General features: G+C 38.8%; 1 protein-coding gene across 16 annotated transcripts in view; it reads left to right on the forward strand.

Moving 5' to 3' along the window:
• The window catches only part of RIMS2 (regulating synaptic membrane exocytosis 2), a 468,287-nt gene that overhangs the window by 60,194 nt on the left and 386,130 nt on the right, over positions 1-21,963 (forward strand). The gene's annotated exons all lie outside the window — the stretch shown is intronic.

Raw genomic sequence — 21,963 nt, forward strand, 5'->3', positions numbered from 1 at the left:
AGTGGAGTTTCATACAGGGCATGAAAACAGTTAATTATTTTTTTGAAAATACACAGAAATTTTGACAAAATTGAACAGAGAAATAGGCCATAAAATTGATATTCTGTAAGGCAATGTATTATTTTGAGCTCTGGGTCTTATTTCCTCACTGAATTTCTTACTAAATTGTGTATATTACTAGTAGTGGAGTTTTTCTTTATTGATTATGGTTAGGTATTTGCAATATTAAATTTTGTTCACAGCATCTCCTTTGTATTCTTAATCTCCTCAATGCATCAAAGTTTGTTCTGGTTACCAGTATTGTACATGTGAAGCATATAGCTTTGAAGAAACAAAATACTGTTCTTAATGTAAATGACCGAGTTATAGTTGCTGAAAAACCACTTATAAATACTGTTAAAATTACTGTTATAATGGAAGGATTTTTTTTTGAACAGCCATTTCTGGGGAAACAATTTTCTTCAGTGTTTTTATTAGATAACTAGGAAATGAACTATGCTGTAAACTCGTTGAATTTATAGATGCCACAAGGCATCTGAGAAGTATGATATTTAATAGCGGGGTTATATTCCAAAAATATCCTGAATAAAAGCAAGCTATGGTTATGGTGTTATGGTGCCATGCAATAGAGGTCTGATACTATTCAGCAGGATGAATATAAGGTAGTTTAGTTAGGTAGGGATAGTTTATGCAGTTGACCTAGTATGGAAAAAAACTGTCTAACTAGAAGTTCTTTGACAGAGAATCTGGGAGCCATAATAGTATGTCAACTGAGGAAGCGTCAGTATTTGTGAAGGATGTAAATGGCATAAGGGGATGTATACACAATAAGCCCGGATCCTCTGTGAAGAAATGTTTTCACTCTGCTAAGCTTTGGTAATGTCTCACCTGGAATAGTGTGCTCTGTTTTGGAAACTGTATTTCAAAAATGATGTGGAGTGGTAAGTGTTCATTGGAGAGCAATAAGAAAGATTAGTCATATGTCTAAATAATATGGCATGTATAAAGAAAGATTGAAACATACGAGATGGTTTAGCCTGCTGGAGAGAAAATCCCAGGGGATGAAGGAGATGAACAAATCTTTAATTATGCAGAAAGTTGTCGTAGTTTGGAAGGAAATTTATCTCCTCTCTATTCTGCTCGTGTTCAAGTAGAAAGAATTAAACTTAAGTTGTGCCAGGGAGGATTCAGCAATTCAGTTTGGTAGGGAAAACTTTTTAATGGAACAAAAACTTAAAATGCTTAAGTAGTTTGCCTGGGGCTTGTGTGGAAGCTCTGTCACTGAAAATCTTAGATTTGGCTAGGTAAATATCTGTTGTTACAAGAGACCCAAGTGTAGGTGGTTCTCACTAGGACAAGAGAATGGATAAAGTGACTTTTTAAAGTGTCTTCCAGCACTGTGTGTTTGTGTTCATATCATATCATTGAATTATTAATGAACGTGATTTATTTTTGTGATTATTGTAAACTTTCACAGAGAAAAGTAGAACAGAAATATTAATAGTGCAACTTTTTTATTTAATTTCTTTTTCTGACTTTAATGGATTTCAGAGGACTGTTGTACTCGGGGATCAGTGTAAGACACAGAAGTCTGTATGCCTGAAGACATTTTTACCACTATCTATAAATGTCTGCACATTTTCCACTTGAAATCACTGCCAGTATCTGAGTCTGTAATGGATTTTAAGATATGTCTGGCTGTCCAATTTCAGTGATGGAAAACTTATTTACAGTTAATCTGGGGAGGACAAAATGTGTGAGAAGGCAGAGAAGGAATCATGCTAGTGGTTGAGAATGTAAGGTATCATGTTATGAAATTCCGTTTTGCTCTCAACGTATTTTTGAGGCAGGAATAGTTTGACATCCTTTGGACATGAATTTTTTATCACAGAACCACAGAATATTTGAGATTTAAAGTTCCCTCTGGATGTCTTGTCCAACCTGCCCTGCTCAAGCAGGGTCACCTAGAGTCACTTGCCCAGGACCATGTCCAGACGGTTTTTGAACATCAGTCTCCAAGGAGGGAGACTCCACAACCTTTTTGGGAAACCTTCTTGTGCCCAGTCACACTCACAGTTAAGTGCTTCCTGATGTTTAAATGTAGCCTCTTGTGGTACAGTTTGTGCCTATTGCCTCCTGTCCTGGCACTGGGCACCACAGAAGAGAGCCTGCCTCTGTCCTCTTTGCACCCTCCCTTCAGGTATTTACAGACATTGATGAGAACCCCCTTGAACCTCTTCTTCTCCAGGCTGAACAGACCCAGCTCTCTCATCCTTTTCTCATACTGTGTGCTCCAGTCCCTTTATCATCTTTGTTACGCTTTGCTGGGCTCACTCCAGAATGTCCAGGTCTCTGTTGTACCGGGGAGCCCAGAACTGGACACAGTACTCCAGGTGTGGCCTCACCAGGACTGAGCAGTGGGGAAGGATCTTGACTTCCTGGCGATACTTTGCTTAATACAGCCCTGAATACCACTGACCTTCTTTGCCCCAAGGGTACACGTTGTTGGCTCATGTTCAACTTGCTGTCCATCAGGAGCTCCAGGTCCCTTTCTGCCAAGCTTCTTTTCAGCTGGGTAGGGTCCAGCCTGTGCTGGTACCTGGGGTTGTTCTTCTCCAGGTGCAGGACTTTGCATTTCCCCTCGTTGAACTTCATGAGGTTCCTGTCAGCCCATTTCTCCAGCCAGTCTAGGTCCCTCTGGTGTATCTGCCACTCTTCCCAGTTTTGTGTCAATCCACATTGCATCAGTTCATCCAGCCCATAGTTCATCAACTTCTCTGTGAGAATCTTGTGGGCAGATGGTGTGGAAAGTCTTCCCGGAGAAGACAAAGTAGATGATATCCATTGCTCTCCTCTCATCTATTAAGCCACTCATTTCATCACAGAAGTTCATTAAGTTGGTCAAGTATGACTTCCTCTGGTGAATCCACACTGACTACTCCAGATAACCTTTTTGTCCTTTGTGTGCCTGGAAATGGTTTCCAGGATGAGCCGTTCCATCAGCTTGCCAGGGACTGAGGTGAGGCTGCCCGGCCTGTACTTTCCCTGGACCCTCCTTTGTGCCTTTCCTGAAGGCAGGAGTGACATTTGCTTTCCTGCAGTCCTTGGGCATTTGTCCCAGCTGTCATGATGGATCAAAGGTTCAATATTGAGAGTGGTCTTGCATATCTGGTCTTCCTTGATAAAGAATATTTTTATCTCCAGCTCCTGTGTATTTCATCATGAGTTTTACCTGCACTGTTCAAGGTCTTTCCATGTTGGCATCCTTACAGAGTAGAAATCCATAGCTGCCCTCTGAAGAAACTGCTTCAACAATTGAGCAATTGCTCAACAGTTAGCCTGTCAGGTTTTGTTTCTTCACATATATATGGCACGTATTTTGTAAAAGGTATATATGGATTTTTCTTCATTAGGACTTGCTGATGTTCTTTGTGCATAAGCTTTTGACTTAGAGTTTGTATATTTTTTTGTAAGGACCTTGGAAAGTTATTTAATTGCACTAAGCTCCAATCAAAATAGAGGTATTCCCATAATCTGTATTGGCAATGCCCAGCAATGGATATTTAAGAACTCACATATGGAGCAGGGCATGCAGAGAGTAATTCTGGTACAGCCACTTGGCTGTGTTGTAGTGGTTTCCTGAGGTGAAGGCTGCATTCATATTGCTGCATTTATTTCATAGCCATTACAAATCTCTCTGCCATAAGCATTTTCAGTCCCATTTGAAACCTATTTATATTTTTGGCTTCAGAACTTGGTGAAATGAATTCTGCAATTTAATTAGGTGTTGTATAGGAGAGTTGTGACCTTCTGTCTGCTTTGAACCTGCTGCCTATTAATTTTATTGGGGGAGTCCTTCTTGTGTTATGTAATTCCTTAGATACTACAGTGGCTTAGGAAAGAAAGTTTCTTAACATTCGCTGCTTAAAGATATCCAAATACCCAAAAGATTTTTATTTTTTTATTTATTGCTTTCCCCATGAAAAGTTAAAGCTAATTATTAAGGGCATCATCCAAAAGCCTCTTGAACACTGACAGGCACAGGGCATCAGCCACCTCTCTAGGAAGCCTGTCCCAGTGTTTGACTACCCTCACAGTAAAGAAATTTCTCCTGATGTCCAGTCTGAACCACTCCTGGCAGCTCTGTGCCGTTCCTGTGCATCCTGTCATCAGTTCCCAGGGAGCAGAGGCCGGCACCTCGCTCTGTGCTTCCCCTCCTCAGGAGGCTGCAGAGAGCTGTGAGGTTGCCTCTTGGCCACCTCTTCTCCAGACCAGACAACACAAGCGTTCTCAGCCTCTCCTTATAGGACTATATTGTGGAGCCCAAAACTGCACACACTAACCAAGGTGAGGCCACACCAGTGCTAAATATAGTGGAATAATCACCTCTCTAGGCTTGCTGGCGGTGCTGCGTTTAGTGCATCCCAGAATACAGTTTGCCCTCTTGGCTGCCAGGGCACACCGCAGGCTCTTGTTGAGCCTGCTGTTGACCAGCATCCAGAGATCCCTTTCTGCTGAGCTACTTTCCAGCCATTTGTCTCCATCCCAGGTACAGAACCCAGCATTTTCCTTTGTTGAGCATCATGCCATTAATACCTAGTGGATATTTTAGTCAGTGTCTGAAATAAAGCAATTTCTGAAAGGATCGCTCCATTTACTAGAATATCTAATGAATTCAAGTTAAAATACATTGGCATTTCTCAAATATTTATCATAAATCCATGGATCATTATTTTTGTGTTCTAAATTTCCTATGTAAACAATATGGCTACCAAACACTAGGTAGCTTTGAATTTCATCATACTGACTACTGCAAGTGTGATAGCAAGCCCACATAAAAAACTGTTCAATGAAAGTTACACTATATATAGTCAGCAGGTTTATTTGCAGTCTGTGTAGTTGCTGTTCAGTATGGTTTTTAATAGAACCTGTTGAAAATAGCACATTCCACTTGAAGGAATATTTTTCTTAAAGAGAAAAATATATCTCTGCAGCCAATACACTTGTGAAATTGGAGTCGTGAGAAGTCTAGCACTCTACTGTGTTTATTTTCTCAGACAGGTAGATGGAGAGAAAACTGAGAGTAAATGAGCTGAAAATAAAAGTATAATTTATGGTATTAAAAAAAAAGATTCTGAGATTGTAGCTATCGAGCTATCTCAAAGTCAAATATTATAAATCTCCCAAATACCTTTTTAACTATAAAACTGTTTTTGTCTCCAAATAAAGTCAATATGAGGTAACTCAGCAACTTCTGCTGTGTGGTTCTAATGACTGATCATGACCACTACTGTCATGAGACTGGTAAAAATTACCACTTTTAGCATAAAGTTACAGTTGACTGACTTGTAAAGATGCCCTAGACCTCATATCAGATTTTTTCCTCCCAATATTTAATGTAAGAAAGCCTTATTTATGTTGGTTGTATTGTTCACATTATTAGTGATGCCAAGATAATAGTAATGAATATGGCGGGTTTTGGTTTTATCAAAAGGCAGAGCTGAACATGTTAGGGACAGATAGATGTGATCATAAGAAATATATTTTTCTGGATTTAACTTTGAATCCAACTTGTCTGTTTTAGTTTTAACACGCAAAATGTAATTTTGCATACAAAACCCACAGAATGTTCAAAGGTACTAGATTTCACATTTTTGATAAATGTTATTAATTGAGGAATTAAAAAACACTCAGCAACAATGTGAGGAACCTATTGTTTGGGAAAATACCTATTCATGGAAGAAAAAAAGTAATCTTTAAACAAAAGCCATGTGGTGTGTTATAATAACGAATTCCCTGAGGATCCAGGGTTAAAAGGAGAAATGGTCTTGCAAATAGAAAGAGAAGAACAAAACCAAAAATATTTAGTTGGTCAGCAGTTACCATTATGGGCAAAGAAAAAGTGACACCCCTCCTCCCCCCAAATCGGATAATCCCAATGTATATACTTCACTCTAATAAGATAATAGATAAATAATAAGAAAGGAAAATAATTGTACTTTTAAATAAAGTAGAGCTGAAATGAAGCTATGTTAGCTAAATAGCGTACTAAAATCTCAAGCTATTTTGTGTTCTGCACAATAATAATAATAAAAAAATTAGTATGACTAAGAACAGAATGTTTCCGTATGTATATGCATAAGGTTTAAATAAACCCATTGCTACCTAGGCCGCACAGACTGCAGTATTTTGTAACATAAGTAAAGCAGCTCCAGAAAGCTTTATATGAGAAGATTTTCTCTCATATTTTTTGGAATTTCTCAGAGTTTTTGGATCTCATGGTCTGTGGTGCTACTAATATGCTGACAACATCCTGCTTTGAGCTGCTTTCCAAAAGAAATGGACAGTACCCCTAGAGGGATGACAGGTTGTCTGAATGAGATAAGCAAATACATTTAGAAAATGCTGGCTTAAGCTTGACTGAAACAAGACAGGAGTGGTAATCTCACTATAATAAGAGGGAAGCATGTTAAGCATGCAGCTGAGTCACCGAGCCCAGTCTCCAATGGCACCTGCCTTCGTGACAGTGGCAAAAGGGATTCTTGCAAGATGTGGAAGCTATCCACTTATTTTGGCACTGAGTATAACCATAATGGATATTTTCATTTTTTTCAAAGAAGATTTGGCATTTTGTTCTCTAAATAACTGATGGTAAAGGTCATAAAGCAAGTTCAGTATATATGATGTGTACCAAATCTTAGGAAGGTCAAACCTTCTAGAGAGGATTGTATCTCAGCTGCTGCACTCTACTGGCTATGCATTATTCTTAATAATTTAAAATCTTTTTCCTTGAAAATGACAGAGAAAACTACCTTTTGTGGGTAGAAGTGGTGTGAACCTTATTATACTTGGAATATTGCTAGTTCCAAGACATCTGTTTTTATCATGATCCCCAAACAGAACAAAATGTTTTTGACTTGCCAAATAAAATTGGAACCTTACTTTCCCAAATGTTCATGACCATTTTAGACTGCAAATGATCATTTATATGTGTAACAACATGTTTAAATGTGGCCGTCAGTATATGGCCTATCCTGCTCATCTCTGATGCTAAGTGAGCAAATTGCCTCGCGCACATTTGAAACAAGTGAATATCCATCACTTACATTTTTATTTTCCTCCTCTAATATGCTTCTGTGTTCCCATGCAATTTTCATTCCATTACGGATACCTACTCCTTTATGTCCTCTTTTGTATCTGTCAGGGCTGGTAAAAGAGTGGCTGGTTTTGCTGAAGTAGTCTGACTAAAACTCTCTGGAAATATTTAAAAAGGCTTCAATTTCACAAAGGGCAGACTCAATCTCAGAAAAGAGCATATATGGAAATGTAGGCAATTATTAAGTGTTGCAAAAACAGATTTATGCTATAGAAACATCTGGAGTTTTATTCAGGAGTGAGTATTCAATACCCAAAATAGAGAATATTTTTCATGGATTATGTCTTAATTTTTAAATAAACATTCATGATACATATCTTTATTAGCCTCAGATTTGAGGAAAATCCACAGTTAGAAAATTATCTTTTTGTTAACCATTTCTTAACAAAGAAATATTGTCATAATCAAGATATTCTTAGCTTTCTTATAAAGCTGCTATTTTCTTAAAATAATCTTTTAGTCACATTCCTGGAGACAACTTGTCAGAGACTAAGCACAAAAAAAGAAAAAGAGAATGTCTTCTGCTTCTTATGTGTTACTTACAGGTTGACACAAAATACTGTAAGCTTTTTGCTACTCTTGGATTCCTCTTCATGCTGGGAGAATTTGTGATTTGATACTTGGGCAGAAAATAAAGAATACAGGAATCACTGATGAATAGTGGCCAGGTTCATGATTCTCCTTGGGAACATAACAAATACCAAAGCCTGAATTTCAGCGGGATTTACATTATCTACGTCACATGGCATGCCTTAAGTTATTCTTTGTCCTCCATTAAGTTTTTGTTGCTGATTCATTATTCCCATTGGGAATATAGAACAAAAAATTTATCATATGGAACTTGCACTACCTGTGCCTGAAACTGAAGGAAAGTTTGGGAGCTCAGCAATTGCACAGCATTTCTGCATAGACAGAATCACAGCCTGAAACTTAGAGGAGAGATCTGTATGGTACATCCGGACTGTCTTTGGTGTATGATCTGAAGGCATAACGATAAGTTGGTTAAGAACTTTCGATCCTGCTACAAGACCAGATAGTAGTGGTTATAGTATTTTCAATAATGACTTAAATCAGACCAAGTTTTATAATCTGTCTATACCGAAGTTTTAAAACTATCAATTGTATCAGTCCTCTTAAATAAGCAGTGATTGGTGTCATAAAAAGGCTTTCAAAAGGGTAGTTTTAATGAATGCTAATTTGAGACACAAAGGATTCTGAATATTTTTTTTTTTTTGCGCCAAAGGTGCAGCTTGTTCTTAAAGCAATAAACACAATTTGCTCTTTCTATCATGTATGATTGATCTTAAGATGTGAAAAGCACACCATGAACGATGTTGGTTAAATATTCAGTAGAAGGGAAAGATTTAATCGTCATGGATGAATCAATTCTAACATCATAACTGTGTAACTATCCTCAAAAGGTTGCATAAAATTCTGAAAAAAGAATCAGGTTCATGAACCAATAAACAATATCAGAACAAGAAAGTAGGTTTTAAAACACTCTACGTTAGTGACAGTAGCACTAGAAATGTTGGGTACCTTTTAACTCCACCTGGTTTTGTTGGCACTGGAAGATGTTTGGTGCTTCACAAAGTCTGGCTGTGTGGTTTAAGCCCTACATCTTAATGTTTGTTACTGAATGCACATACTGAGGGCACTTTACACCTGTGCAAATGACTTCTGCAAATGACCCGGGTGCAGGTAGTGCTGAGTGCTACTGTGAAGTATCGAGCACTTCCAGCTGCTAATGATACCAGGGGAAACAGTGGTTGATTTTCATGCTAAGTTTCACATAACTGGGTATTTTTGCTTACTTGCAGGTCGAAAGCAGAACCAGGCCTGTCAGTCATCAGTATCTGGGGAATTCCTGTCCCCTGGAGTCAGGAAACACAATTAGGCACACTGGAAATACAATTAGGCTTCCCAGCTGCAGAGCTTTCCTGGAGAAAGTTCAAATGTTGGTTACGTGCTTCTAAACTAACAACTCCTTTCAATACCATTTCTGTGTAACTGATAGCTGTGAACCAGTGTTGTGTTTGGCTTTAGAAGAGTTTATTCTCTGTTCTATGCTTTTATGTGTTTGGCCAGTTTGTTAGATATAAATAAAATGAAGTATTTGTTCCTTGTTCTAAAAGGTCTGGAGGGGCAGTTTGACTAGAGGGAAGAAGTGTCAATTTGTCCTCCCTTATTTACGGCAGGAAAGGAACGGAGTGGTTTAGAAAGGCTGACTGTAGGATGTGGAGCTCTGCCACATTTGCCCAGGAAAGACACACTAGGTGAGATGGTTGTCCTTCATCACCAGGCGCAGCTTGTTGTGTCATGATGGTAGTTCCTGCTCTAGTCTGCTTCTAGAGATTTGAGGTTGACCGAGTGGGTATCCAGAATATCTCAGTTACAGTCCAAAAAGAGCATGGTCCTCCAAACATTTGTATCAATGAAATCAGCAAACAGCCCTTTATTTTGTAGATGAGTGGATCTTTCTAATTTTTCAATATAATCATCCCCATTTGCTTTTGCATGTGCTCTCTTGGCTGGCCTTCTGTGATCATAGTAACAGCACTATTGATTTTACAGAAGAAGGAAATTCACTTATCTCTTCCTAAAGATGTTTTTCTGATTATGATCTGTATAGAGAGAAAGTTGAAGTAAATTCATAGTGATGTGGCTCCTGGAGTATCTTGGACTCAGAACAAACATAGACAGATGGTGCCAGGGTGAGTCGATCAGAAGCCTGGGGTGAGGATGAGCACTACTGGGTACAAAGTCTCATCTATGAATAACATTAACAGACGGTGAAGATTGTCATAGGGCAAAAAGGCAGTCTCACAGAAACAAAAACCCAGTTTTTATTGTATGCTATTGGGAATTTTGGTCTGTCACAATCATGATTCTGTGATTTCAACTTGCCAGTAATTCCAGTTATGCCTTCTACATGTCACCCCTTCTTATCCTTTAGTAAGCTTTACATCCATTTGTGTATTCCATGCTTCCACAGCTGAATACTAAGGATAGTTTTCTTTTAGGAAGGGGATGTTCTTGATTCAGTGCAAGGATATTCAGTGGAAAGAGAACGTGAGTGCTGTCAGCAGGAACACAGCCTGCCCAGCGCAGGTCTGCTTTGCCCGTGGATACAGAACCGTGTCAGAAAGCAGTTTTGGAACAGTTGGGGACCCCCCGTCTCCCAGTTACGTGCCTAAGGGCAGAACATATTTTCTTGTGTCTACTATGGTGTTCACCAACAGGGTGAAAACCACAACATTTGTATGACAAAAATCTGATTAACGGATGACCTCTGAAACAGCAGAATGTTGCCTGTTTCAACATTGAGTGTGTATTTGAGTTAACAGATTTATTCCAGCCATGTCTCGTCATACATAATGATGGCACTGCATTCTTCTCTTTATATTATCCTTAATGAATCTTTTAAGAAAACGTTCTGCTATCTGTACTCTTGGAAACTATTCTCTAAAAGGTTTACTATTGAATTTATGACTCCATTGTGTATACTCCTTAACTATGTCAATATTAATTACCTATGTACACTAAATAAATACTGTTTCTTTGGTTAAACATGTACTGATGAGTCACGATAATCCCAGGATAAAAACTTTTGTCTGCTATGCTCAGCTTTTTAGATGGTGATTTGTTCAGGTATTGGCAGTTATGTCATAGGCAGCGCCTTTGCCTCTCTGCCAACAGAAAGACGAAAGGGAGATGTATATATAATCGACTTTTTTTTGGGTGGCCATATTTAAAGAAGGATACTGCTTCCAATGCTGGAAACATAGTTACAAAGATCTGTTTTGTAACGGGTCAGTTGCATTAGCACAAAGAAGAAATGGACATTTATCAGTGTTGATACTGAGCATTTGAATGTTAGTGTCCATGGACCTGGTCAATCCTGGATGCAAAGGGCTTATCTAAAATAAGAATGGTGATCGTTTTCAAATGTGTGGACTTAGACTCTTCAGGTGGAATTGACCTTGTTTTGCTGTAGGAAGGATAATTGATAATTTTTCTGCTAAATGTATTGCAGATTATCAACGGTATCTTTAATTTATGATAGTAGATTTGTTGAAGTACCATGACAGTTGAAGATAACTCAGTGGGAAGGGGCAAAGGGAGAACAACGAGATGGAGTAAGGTCTGCCAGAGCCTGCCAGGTCTGATTTGCAGTGACTCTGAGCTGGCTGAACTGATCGGTTCAGATCTGTGCATCTTACTATTTAAACAAAAAGATTTCTCAGCAACTTACAGGATCACGTATATGGTACAGTAGTCTATATAGTAACCTATGAGCCCTGCCCAGCAAGATGGAGAAATACAGTGCTTGAGTATGAGAACTGTTACACAGGAAGCGGATTGATGAAGAACAGAACTAGGGCTTGTTTGACTTAAGTGCAATTATGCTAAAACAAATGTGAGTAGAATCTGCTTCTATTTACTGTTTTTCCAAACAGAAGTACTCCAGGAAAAGGCTTTAATGAACTGAGATCACAATCTTGGCAGAGAATAGCGTTTAAGTGTTACAGGAAAAGCAAATTTCACAGAGCTGTCTCTGGGCTGGTTCCTGGCCTGTGAGTGTCACGGTGTCCTTCTTGCCTCTTCTGGTTTTCAGGGCCTGCTCTTACCCCACACTTCCACTCCACTGGGTTATGAACAGCAAAGCATGATCAGCAGGCCTACTGGTGGCTCAGTACTGTTGTCTTACAGCCCTCGTTTATGCCCAACAGGGCTCAGACCTTAATGATTAATTAATAAGCTTTAATTAAGAGAATAAATGATATAAATATAGGATTGAATTTTGATCTTTTCTGTCACACATATTTTTTTGTGGGGGGAGGGGACTGGTTTTGCACAGCCCTGATTATTTAGAAAAGTCAAACGTTATCTTTTAGGAATAGTGTTAGATTAACTACTGTTTATACTGTTTCTGGGGCACAAATCTCTTTATCTTTTCAGTTATTATCAAATAGTGTTTACCTAAAATGGAGAAATAATGTGTTAACCTAATTATCATTATGTTTTAGTTCAGTCAAGTGTTGAGTTTAGTGAACTTTTTGACTAAAGGGAAGGTATGGCAGCCTGGCTTTAGATACAATTAACATGGGGAAAATTGTTACACGCCATGTTCACGCACTCATAATAATCTCTCCTGAGGCAAGAGCATCCCTCTCCCTTTGTGAGCTACTTGCACCTGAAAAATCGTAATTATTTTTATATTTGAATTTCAGTGTCAGGAAACATTTCTTCACTTTGTTTCTAGAAGATGTTATACTAACCTGGTGAAGGTAATTGATGTGTTTTGGCCCTACTTCCTGTTACTTTTAAAACATGAACAATATGGAAAATGACATTCTCCTGAAAATGGGAGAGGTATTTCAACAGGATCTCCCCGTGTAGTGCTGCTAGCACGGTGGCTTCACTGGTGATCCTTTTACAGTAAGAATACTGATATTCATAAACCATACAAACCCCAGATCCACCATAATTAATTACTACCACCTATTACAATATCTATGGTGGTGATAATTCAGCATCAAGCACGTTGGTGTAGTTTACATAGATGAAGATGAGCTAACACTACAGTAAACACAACTGAGGCTTGCATATACTACCTTCCTTAACATTGCTCAAATTTATTTCCTGTTCGTTAAAAAAGGAAAATCGTCAAGATAGGAACAATCCTGTCGCAGAGGTAAAAAGATAGGGCCTGCTTAATAATTGAAGCTGCTCATGAATGTTGTAAACAATGTGGAATGAACTCACTCTAATCATGATACTGTAATGTCTGGAGGTGTTACATGTCGGAGCCAAGACAGTCTGACCTATTATTTGGCATGTATTTATTTAGGTTTTGAGTGTAATCGTCTAATGAAAAAATAATTTTGCCTTTCATAGTAAAGATTACAAAAAAGTTCAACACAGTAAATTCGTTTTTTGGGGCATTTTTAAAACTACAGGCATGAAGTTAATGGCTTCTTTTCGTAAGTTTACTGATGATGCAAATAAAGTAACCTGAGTGACTGTGAGAAATATTATCTCTGCTGAAAATGCCCTTTGTAAATGTAATAATGTTGTAGTGCACTTAATAGTCAGCCACTGAATTAGCATATTTAAGGTACGTTTGGTAAACCCTGTATCCCTTAAAAGGAAATGTGTAAAGTAAATAACAGTATGATTTATGAAAACCAGGCAAATGTATGATAAATTGGGAAACTTTTTTTTGTGGGTGAATTATTTGAATAGAATGGTATTTTGTGTAATTTTTAATAATGAGGCTGTTCTTTAAGAAATAAGGGTCTAATAATGCATCTGATATTCAGCCCCTTTATTTAAAGTGAAATTTGTGATGACTGCCGAACTTATTCAGTGACAGGAGGTGAGATTTAAAAAAGTATATAAATGTGGACAAGATTGTTTACAACTGATATTTATTTGGTTACCTAACACAAAGTGTCTGAAAAAAATCAGAAATAGCCAACATGCAGCACTATTTCTAATAATTTTAGACTGATACGAGGTCTCTGTTACAAAACATTTCCATTGAGTGAATCAGGAAGAAAAATGCAACAACAGTTACAAAAATCTGCATGGTTTTTAAATGTAAAATGTAGAGTGATGGTATAAAAATAGACTGTAAAAGGATTATTTTTCTGAGAGCCTCAGCCAAGTGTACTTGGTGATCTAAATTTCGGGTGAGAATTGTTGCATAGGGGATAAAAGTCTGCATATGTCTGTACATGTGTCAACTTTGCATCTAAATAAATCTTAATTTTTGCATAAACCTCATAGGGATGTTGCAGTAACTACAAAACAATCCTAATTTTAAAGTAGTTTTCTGTTAAAAAATCATCTTTAAAATATTATTTCCCTTCTGCTTAGCAGGGAGCTCTAACTCTCCTTTCCAAACAAGTGGTTTGGAACTAGAGCTAATACGTACAGCCTTTCACAGCGAGGATTGTTGTGGCTGATTGATATAGCGGTCTGAGAAACTTTGGTGTCCACCTGGAGTTTCCTAGTACCTAGACCACCGCACGTGGTGACAGTGGGGAGTGTCTGGATTCTAAACGTGTGTGATGCTACATCCCACCAAAAGTTTGATGAGCCTATTTTACAGTGATACGCATGCTATGGATTTGTCCTGTCCTTTGAGTGTTCTCTGTAGAAATTAAGGACAGACGCTGGTCAGCATCAGTAGGAGACTGAATGCTGAAATCATAGAATCATAGAATATCCCGAGTTGGAAGGGACCCATAAGGATCATCAAGTCCAACTCCTGGCACCGCACAGGTCTGCCCAAAAGTTTAGACCATGTGACTAAGTGCACAGTCCAATCGCTTCTTAAATTCAGACAGGCTTGGTGCAGTGACTACTTCACTGGAGAGCCTGTTCCAGTGTGCGACCACCCTCTCAGTGAAGAACCTCTTCCTGATGTCCAGGCTAAACTTCCCCTGCCTCAGCTTCACACCGTTCCCATGGGTCCTGTCACTGGTGATAACAGAGAATAGGTCACCTGCCTCTCCACTCCCTCTCACGAGGAAGTTGTATACTGCGATGAGGTCCCCCCTCAGCCTCCTCTTCTCCAGGCTGAACAGGCCCAGTGACCTCAGCTGCTCCTCATATGTCTTACCCTCTAGGCCCTTCACCATCTTCGTCGCCCTCCTCTGGACACTCTCCAACAGTTTAATGTCCTTTTTGTACTGTGGTTCCCAGAACTGAACACAGTACTCGAGGTGAGGCCGCACCAGCGCAGAGCAGAGCTGGACAATCACTTCCCTCGACCGACTAGCAATGCCGTACTTGATGCACCCCAGGATACGGCTGGCCCTCCTGGCTGCCAGGGCACACTGCTGGCTCATATTCAACTTGCTGTCAACCACAACCCCCAGATCCCTCTCTGCAGGGCTGCTCTCCAGCGTCTCATTGCCCAGTCTGTACGTATAGCCAGGGTTGCCCCGTCCCAGGTGCAGGACCCGGCACTTGCTTTTGTTAAACTTCATGTGGTTGGAAAGACCCATTGCTCCTGTGCACTGCTACTGAGAACTCCACTACCACTTAACACAAGGTGCTTATCAGCTGCAATTTGTGATGTTGTTATGCTGTCAGCATAGCTGAAGATTCAAATAGTATCATCTATCAGGTCGCTCTCTCAAATGAGAAATCCTGTATCCTTTCCAATATTCAGTAAAGCTTGAGCTCATGATGCATTTTTCCCCCTTGACTAAACAGTTCCAAAAGTGCTCTTCTATCAGTATGGCTATTTTTCCAAATTTGTAACCCGAATTTCTTTCAGGCAATTGTTCTTTCCCATCAGATTTGTTTGAAATTGACCAGATGAGGTTGAAAGTATCTGGATGTGTATGGCATATACATATGGGTAGCTGTTTACACCTTGCTTCATAACAAACTAGTTAAAAAAACACACAACAAAACACACAAACAACAACCAAAAAACAACATTTGACAATAATCATCTGTATATCTGTAATTTCTAATTGAGTTTTCTTTTACTGGGCTTGAATATAAATTAAATGACAGTACAAATGACCATCTTTAAAGAGCCTGTTCCTGTGCTCTGCCACACGCACTTCCTGGCAGCCTGCTTTTACTCAAAGTCCAACTACTGGCTCCTGATCTTCCCTGTCAGCTGTGGATTAGTACTTACAGTTTCAGCACTTTACCAGAGCTGCTCCTGTGGGATAGTGGGGAATGCAAACACAGGGACAAAGTCCATGGAGCTGGAGATAAAGTATTTTTAATTGAGGCAATGCAGTTGTGGAATGAACTTGGAGAGTTTCCTATTATTAGTCAGGCACTGGAAGATTACCTTTGCCTGTTACAGCTGGCATGGTTAATCTTACTTTGAAGGACACCTAAAATTACCTGGGAAGGGCCAGCCTTGTCACATGGTAGGAAAAAGAGTATTTGGAAAACTACCTCTATTGTATGCAACAATGTGGATTTACTTTACCTGCTGGATGCATTAAAAAAGCAGTCCTAGTGATATTTCCAGTGTAGGTGGAGAAGGTATAGAAGTAGCTGGCAAAATTCATTAGAAGAATAGCAAAGACGTTTTAATGGGGAAAGAATAAAAAATTTAGCTAGAATGAGTTGGATGTGTTACTATATTCTGCCTCTTTAAACCTTAATTGGGACTTTATAGCTTTTTATATAGTACAGATTGTGAAAATACATTTAAAAATTCAGTTGCAGATTAATTTTAACAAATAAAAAGACAGTCACGAAGATATCACTTCCTAATTCAGTCTTGCAATTAGCTTGAACTGTCTGCTACAGAAAAGGAAGAAGCAAGTGTTAGTGTTTTTTAAGGAAACCTGGAACTAACGGGCACAACCAGGAGTTCCTTTCTTTTTTCCTTTATGTACATATTGTCTGGCTTTATCGTGCTGTCATTAAACCCACACAGAAATATCGTAAGATTAATTGGATCAGCCTTTAGTTGGCCATATGTTAATCTTCTCCATGTTTACTTTTTCTTGTAGCCTTGTGCAAGCCTATTGTACCTAGAATTCTGTTGTTCAATGCTACCTTGCCAGTAAAGAGCAGCCTCACTGCTGCTAATAAACAGTTATTAAACAAAGGATGCAGTTTTATTCAATACTGAGCATTATAAAAAATAATAATAATAAAAAAAAAAAACAGAAAAAAAGAAAGAAAAAAAAAAAGGGACAGGTAGAGTAATCCTTGTAATCCTTCCAGTTACAGTTAGACTTTCAGTCTCACCAGCCTGTCGATCTATTCAGTCTTATCCTACTAAGTTGTTAAAACGGAGTTGTTTTTTCCCCCTCATCTTTGCTTGTCTTTTTTTCTTTTTTTTTTCTAATTGAGTTTCTTAATAAATAAACTAGATTCAATGATGTGACTTTGTCTGTAGTTGCAAGCACATTTATGATCATGCAAGATTAATTCATTATGACATAAGAACAGAGCAATGAGGAATATTTGCTGTTTGGTGAGGGACGTCAAATAAGCAGAGAACATGGAATAGTGCAAACTGGTCGCCTTTGCAAAAAGCCCTAATAAATGACAAAGAGAGAATGGATATGGAGCAGCTTGAAGACCTCCTCTTGTCCATATCTTTTACTTTTAAGAGTGGCTTGTACTAAGTTCCCACCAGCATAGATTAAAAAGTAGCATTTTACTGCACAGTTGTGGTTTTTAACCTTTTTCAACTTGCATTCTCTAAATATTTTTCAGTAGAATTTGTTTTAGGTAAAGCTGAAGCTTAGAAATATCACTGCGGTAGTTAGCTCTGAAGTTAAACCTGCTGACAGTAGAAAATAGTTAATTATTGTTCATTTGAGGAAACCAGACAATTAAAATTGTACATCAGCTTAATGAGACAGTGGAAAGTTCATTTTGACAGAAAGTTAAAGTGCTGTGGGTTAAGTGAATGTTGTAGAGATCACTGCTGGCATCTAGTTTCAGACAGGATTTCATTTTCAGTGGTACAAAAGCTCAAAACTCTGGATTATGGGTGACATTGAAACTGTAGTTGTGTTATCAGCCTCTGTGTGATAACTCATTAATTTTAAGCAGAATTTGATGGGAGGTTCTGTTATGAAATTGGGCTTGAGTCTTCCATTGCTTAATAATTTGTCTTTATCTGTTGGACTTAAAGTAGAATCATGATCTTATGAAAAGGAGTTTTATGTGGTCTCCTTTCTCATTTCAGCCATATACTGGCAAAACCGACATTTTACGATTCAGGAAAGCTCTCTTTTGCATTTCTGAAGATAGTTTTCTTTTTAAAGTTACTTCTTTATAGCCTCCACACGCCGGTATGAAGGCATAAACTCAAAGTTTTGCTGCCCATTTCCTTACATAGTGCTGAAAATACATGTGAGGTCTTTTGTCAGTTGTCCCTAACACATGGGATTACATGCATAAGAATAATATCCATTCAGATAAGAAGTGGGTGTGCTTAGTGGCAGGTTCGCTAGCACTATTGTAAAAGTAGAAAGCTTTAAGTGTTTGATACTGTAGAGGGAAAAATGATGTATCTGTTAACGGGTGGTTGCTGCCACTGTGCTGAAAAAATGGTTGAATGAAGGGACTTGGCAGAACTGAGAGTGAACAAACCCTTTTTGAAGTCTGGATTCCAGCCACATCCATGCTCTGTGCCTGGGAATCGGAAATGAGGCACAGGCTTCAATCAGTGGGAAAAAAATAATGACAAAACTTTGAGAGAACTGTAGCCAGGATCTGAGAAGTGGCTGCTGTCTGCCTTCTACACCCTGGGTACTCAGCTTTGGAAATTTCAGAACCGTTGAAGTGAACTTTTCTAAGGCAGCAGTAGCTTTGGAGCTTCCTGTCAGTATTAAGGATTTTTTTGGGGGGGATAAAATACTGCAAAATCTGTGGACACTTCTGGAGGACAGGACAAAACAACTTCTGCATTGTAATAACAGAAGTCAGATGACTGAACTTGCTTTTCTTATTTACCTTTGGCAGTAGCTCATGGTTCATGAGAGGCCCGTGGATTCCTGCTCTTTGGTTGATACTGCATTTCTCATTGCCAGAAGGGTGTGGGGAACCAAGGATAAGCAGAATTAAATGAACTCCTTTCCAGAAAACAAAACAAAACAAACACCTTTTTGACCTTGACAGTTTTTACAAATGGTTGCATTAATACTCAAATGTACTCTATGCAGCTATCTCAGATACAGTTTTATAGTATGCAAGTCTTGACTAGTGATATAAGCCTCATGAACTTCACCAGTGTAACTTCCAGCAGATATGAGTGTGATTCAGGGAACTCATTCTCACAGGCGATGAAAATGACCAGAACTTAAAAGTCAGTTTTCCACCTTAACTTTCCATCATCATTAATGCATAGACTACTACCAGCCTCTCCTTTCCCTCTAAAACTACAACAGTAGTTTAAGTACATTCTTGTATTTTTTTGGAAACAATGTGGAAAAGGAGAGAGATTTTGCATCAGGACAAACAGATGGTGTGTGACGGTGCTATTGAGGCCATCGTCCAAATACACATAGGTAAGGGTTATAGATACCCATTGCTAAGTTTTCCACTTAAATATTTTTTTACTGTGTCGCTCAGTGTAATTATTTGGGTTTACAAACAGAAACCTTAGCATGTCTAATAATAAGATTTGTATTATGGAGAGGCATTTTGGCCTGATATGCAGGTAATCTGCAGAACATGGTTTTTAAGACTCACAGCATGGATCTTGGGCCCCTCGCATTAGCAGAGGACCTCCTGGGAGTGCAGGGACTGGAAATGGGAGGCTTGATACTGGTTGCTTTTGGTCCCCTGGTGGCTGAGCTCCTGAGCCCTCAGAGGCAGCAGCGTTCTGAGTGGAGATGTGAATGCAGACAACTTGACCAAAATGGGATTTTATTTGTTACGTTTTCTGTAATGTTACACAATTTTTACAAAATGTTCTTCAAGTACTGAATTATTCTTTTTATCACTTCATGTTATTACTTCTTTTTTTTTTGGCTTAAACCCTTGTAACCTAGATGTTAAGAAATGATTATTATATTCCATAGAAAGTTTTTTTTTTTTAATTTTGTTTCAAGTATGCATATTCATTCCAAGTGGTTCTGCTCAGTAAGTAGAATGCATACTGTGTGTAGACTGATTATTTAATAGACTTTTGTCTTCTGTGTTTAATTTTTTCCAACAGCTGTCAAAATGTGTAATACTTCTCTTGAAACAGAAAATGATGTAATAATGAACTATTTTGGCAGAAAAAATATTTGCTACTAGAATGAGGATTTTAGAAAATTTCTCTGTAAAGTAACCTTGAAAAGTTTATACTTTGAGGCAAAAGTTACAGTGACCTTTGCATAGATGCTTGTGCCCAAGAGGAAACAAAAGTGAAATTATTTCAGTACATGAGGCTTAGGAATTGGCAAAAGGCTTGTGCTTTTTATGCATCAGTGAGACTGGTAAGAAAATAATCATAAAAACAAAGGCTGTAGATTAAAAGGAAGCCACAAAACTAAATGCAACCTAAAATAAACTTGAAGTTCAGCATAGATAATATGCATTAAATGAAGAACACAATGTTTGGCAAAATTAAACAGCAAGCAAGGTCTCGGGGATTGCATGTGTTATTGATGGACATGGGCCAGACTGCCAACTACCCGTTGTATAGTGCTGTCAGTGTAAAATGATGAAATGTGCCAGATTTCCAGAACGAAATGTTGTTCTCAACTTCATCCAGCTCTTTCTTACTAGTGACTTGTGTCCTGCCTCATTCAACACAGAACAGTCAGCAGCGAACTCCTGGACCCGGAGAGCAGGCGGAGGAAGCCCCTTGCCCCTGACCCCTCAGGCTCCTGCCAGGGCAGCGGTGTCCCCACGTCCCTCCCATGGTGTCCCCATGTCCCTCGGGCAGTGTCCCCACGTCCCTCCTGCGGTGTCCCCATGTCCCTCCTGTGGGGCCGGGGGAGCAGTGGGCCCTCTCTGCTCTGCCTCAGGCCAGAGCTCCTGGCAGCGCACAAGGGACTGCTGCGGTCTGAGGGCAGTGTGTGGACTCAAAACTGAACTCAAGTGACAAGAGCTGGTAGATTAGAAAGATGAGGCATAAGTCGCATGAAGCAAACCTGCTTTCTCTCTGGGAAAAGGCCAGTGGAGGCTGAGAGCAGGAGACGTCCTATTGCTGCACAGCAGAGGCCTACCTCCTGCCTTGCCTGACAGAGGGTGGGAGCTGCCTCTTAAATCCTATGGCTCCTCTGTGGTATAACACAAATTATATTTTTAGGGGAGTTTTCCTGAAAGTACTCAAGCAAATACCAACAGTTATTGCCGTATGTGTGGGGAACCGTAGTAAATAAATACTGTTTGAAGTAATTTTAAACTGACTGAGTGAGCTAATGTCTGTCTTGGTAAGAGCCTCTGACTCTTCTGATGAAGCCATTTTGTATCATTAATTTATAGCTGAACTGTATAAAATATATATTTCTGTATTAAAGAAGCTGGTCTCCCAGCTTTCTTACTCTCTGTGCAATGTTAGACTTCATACATATGTATGTATATATATTAAAAAAAAAAGTAATCTCAAGAATCTCTGGAAAACTAATTCTAAGAAAAATAAATCTCTTGCACTTTTTTTTTTTTGGCTTACTATACCATTTTAATGTTTCATAGGAAATGCTTCATTTTTTTGGTTGTGCTCGTGTCTGTCCAGGATAGTAGATAAAGTGCTTAGACTAGATTAGTAATTCTTAGGTTGCTGAAATTTACAGTCTCAATTAGCAAAATTAGGTGAGTAGAATTCCCCACTAAGAATCATTCCCTACTAAAGATCATGGGTCAGACCCCTTTAAATCACAGGGATAAAAATAAAAGAGAAGTTGAAGTTCTTCTTGCTTTCTCTTTGTGATTCAATATCTTATACTATGTCACATTTTCCAGCCTTTTTCAGCAACCACAGGAAACTGAAATTTTACAATGAAAATTAAATTTCCCATGTCATTTTTTACCTTTAGAAATAAGGGTTTTAAAAAAATCTATTATAAAACATGAAATGAGTCTGTAACTTTTATTGTAGTGAGACAACATAGCTATCATATATAGAGATTTGATTATTACGGGATCAGAAAATCAGTGAAGTAGCATGCCTGAAGGAATCATTGCAATATGAACTTGGTAGCTGAATATGAATGCGCTCCTAGTCCACTGGAAATGGAAGGTAGAACGTGTGGGATTTCTGTGTGTGTATGTGTGTGTCTTAAAATATTGTCCCTAGTTTTTACACCCAAGGTAGTCCTCTACCGTGACGTGGCATGAGGTGGTGGTCACTATGTAAT

This window comes from Cygnus olor, chromosome 2, assembly GCF_009769625.2.
Source record: "Cygnus olor isolate bCygOlo1 chromosome 2, bCygOlo1.pri.v2, whole genome shotgun sequence".
NCBI classification, from domain to species: domain Eukaryota; kingdom Metazoa; phylum Chordata; class Aves; order Anseriformes; family Anatidae; genus Cygnus; species Cygnus olor.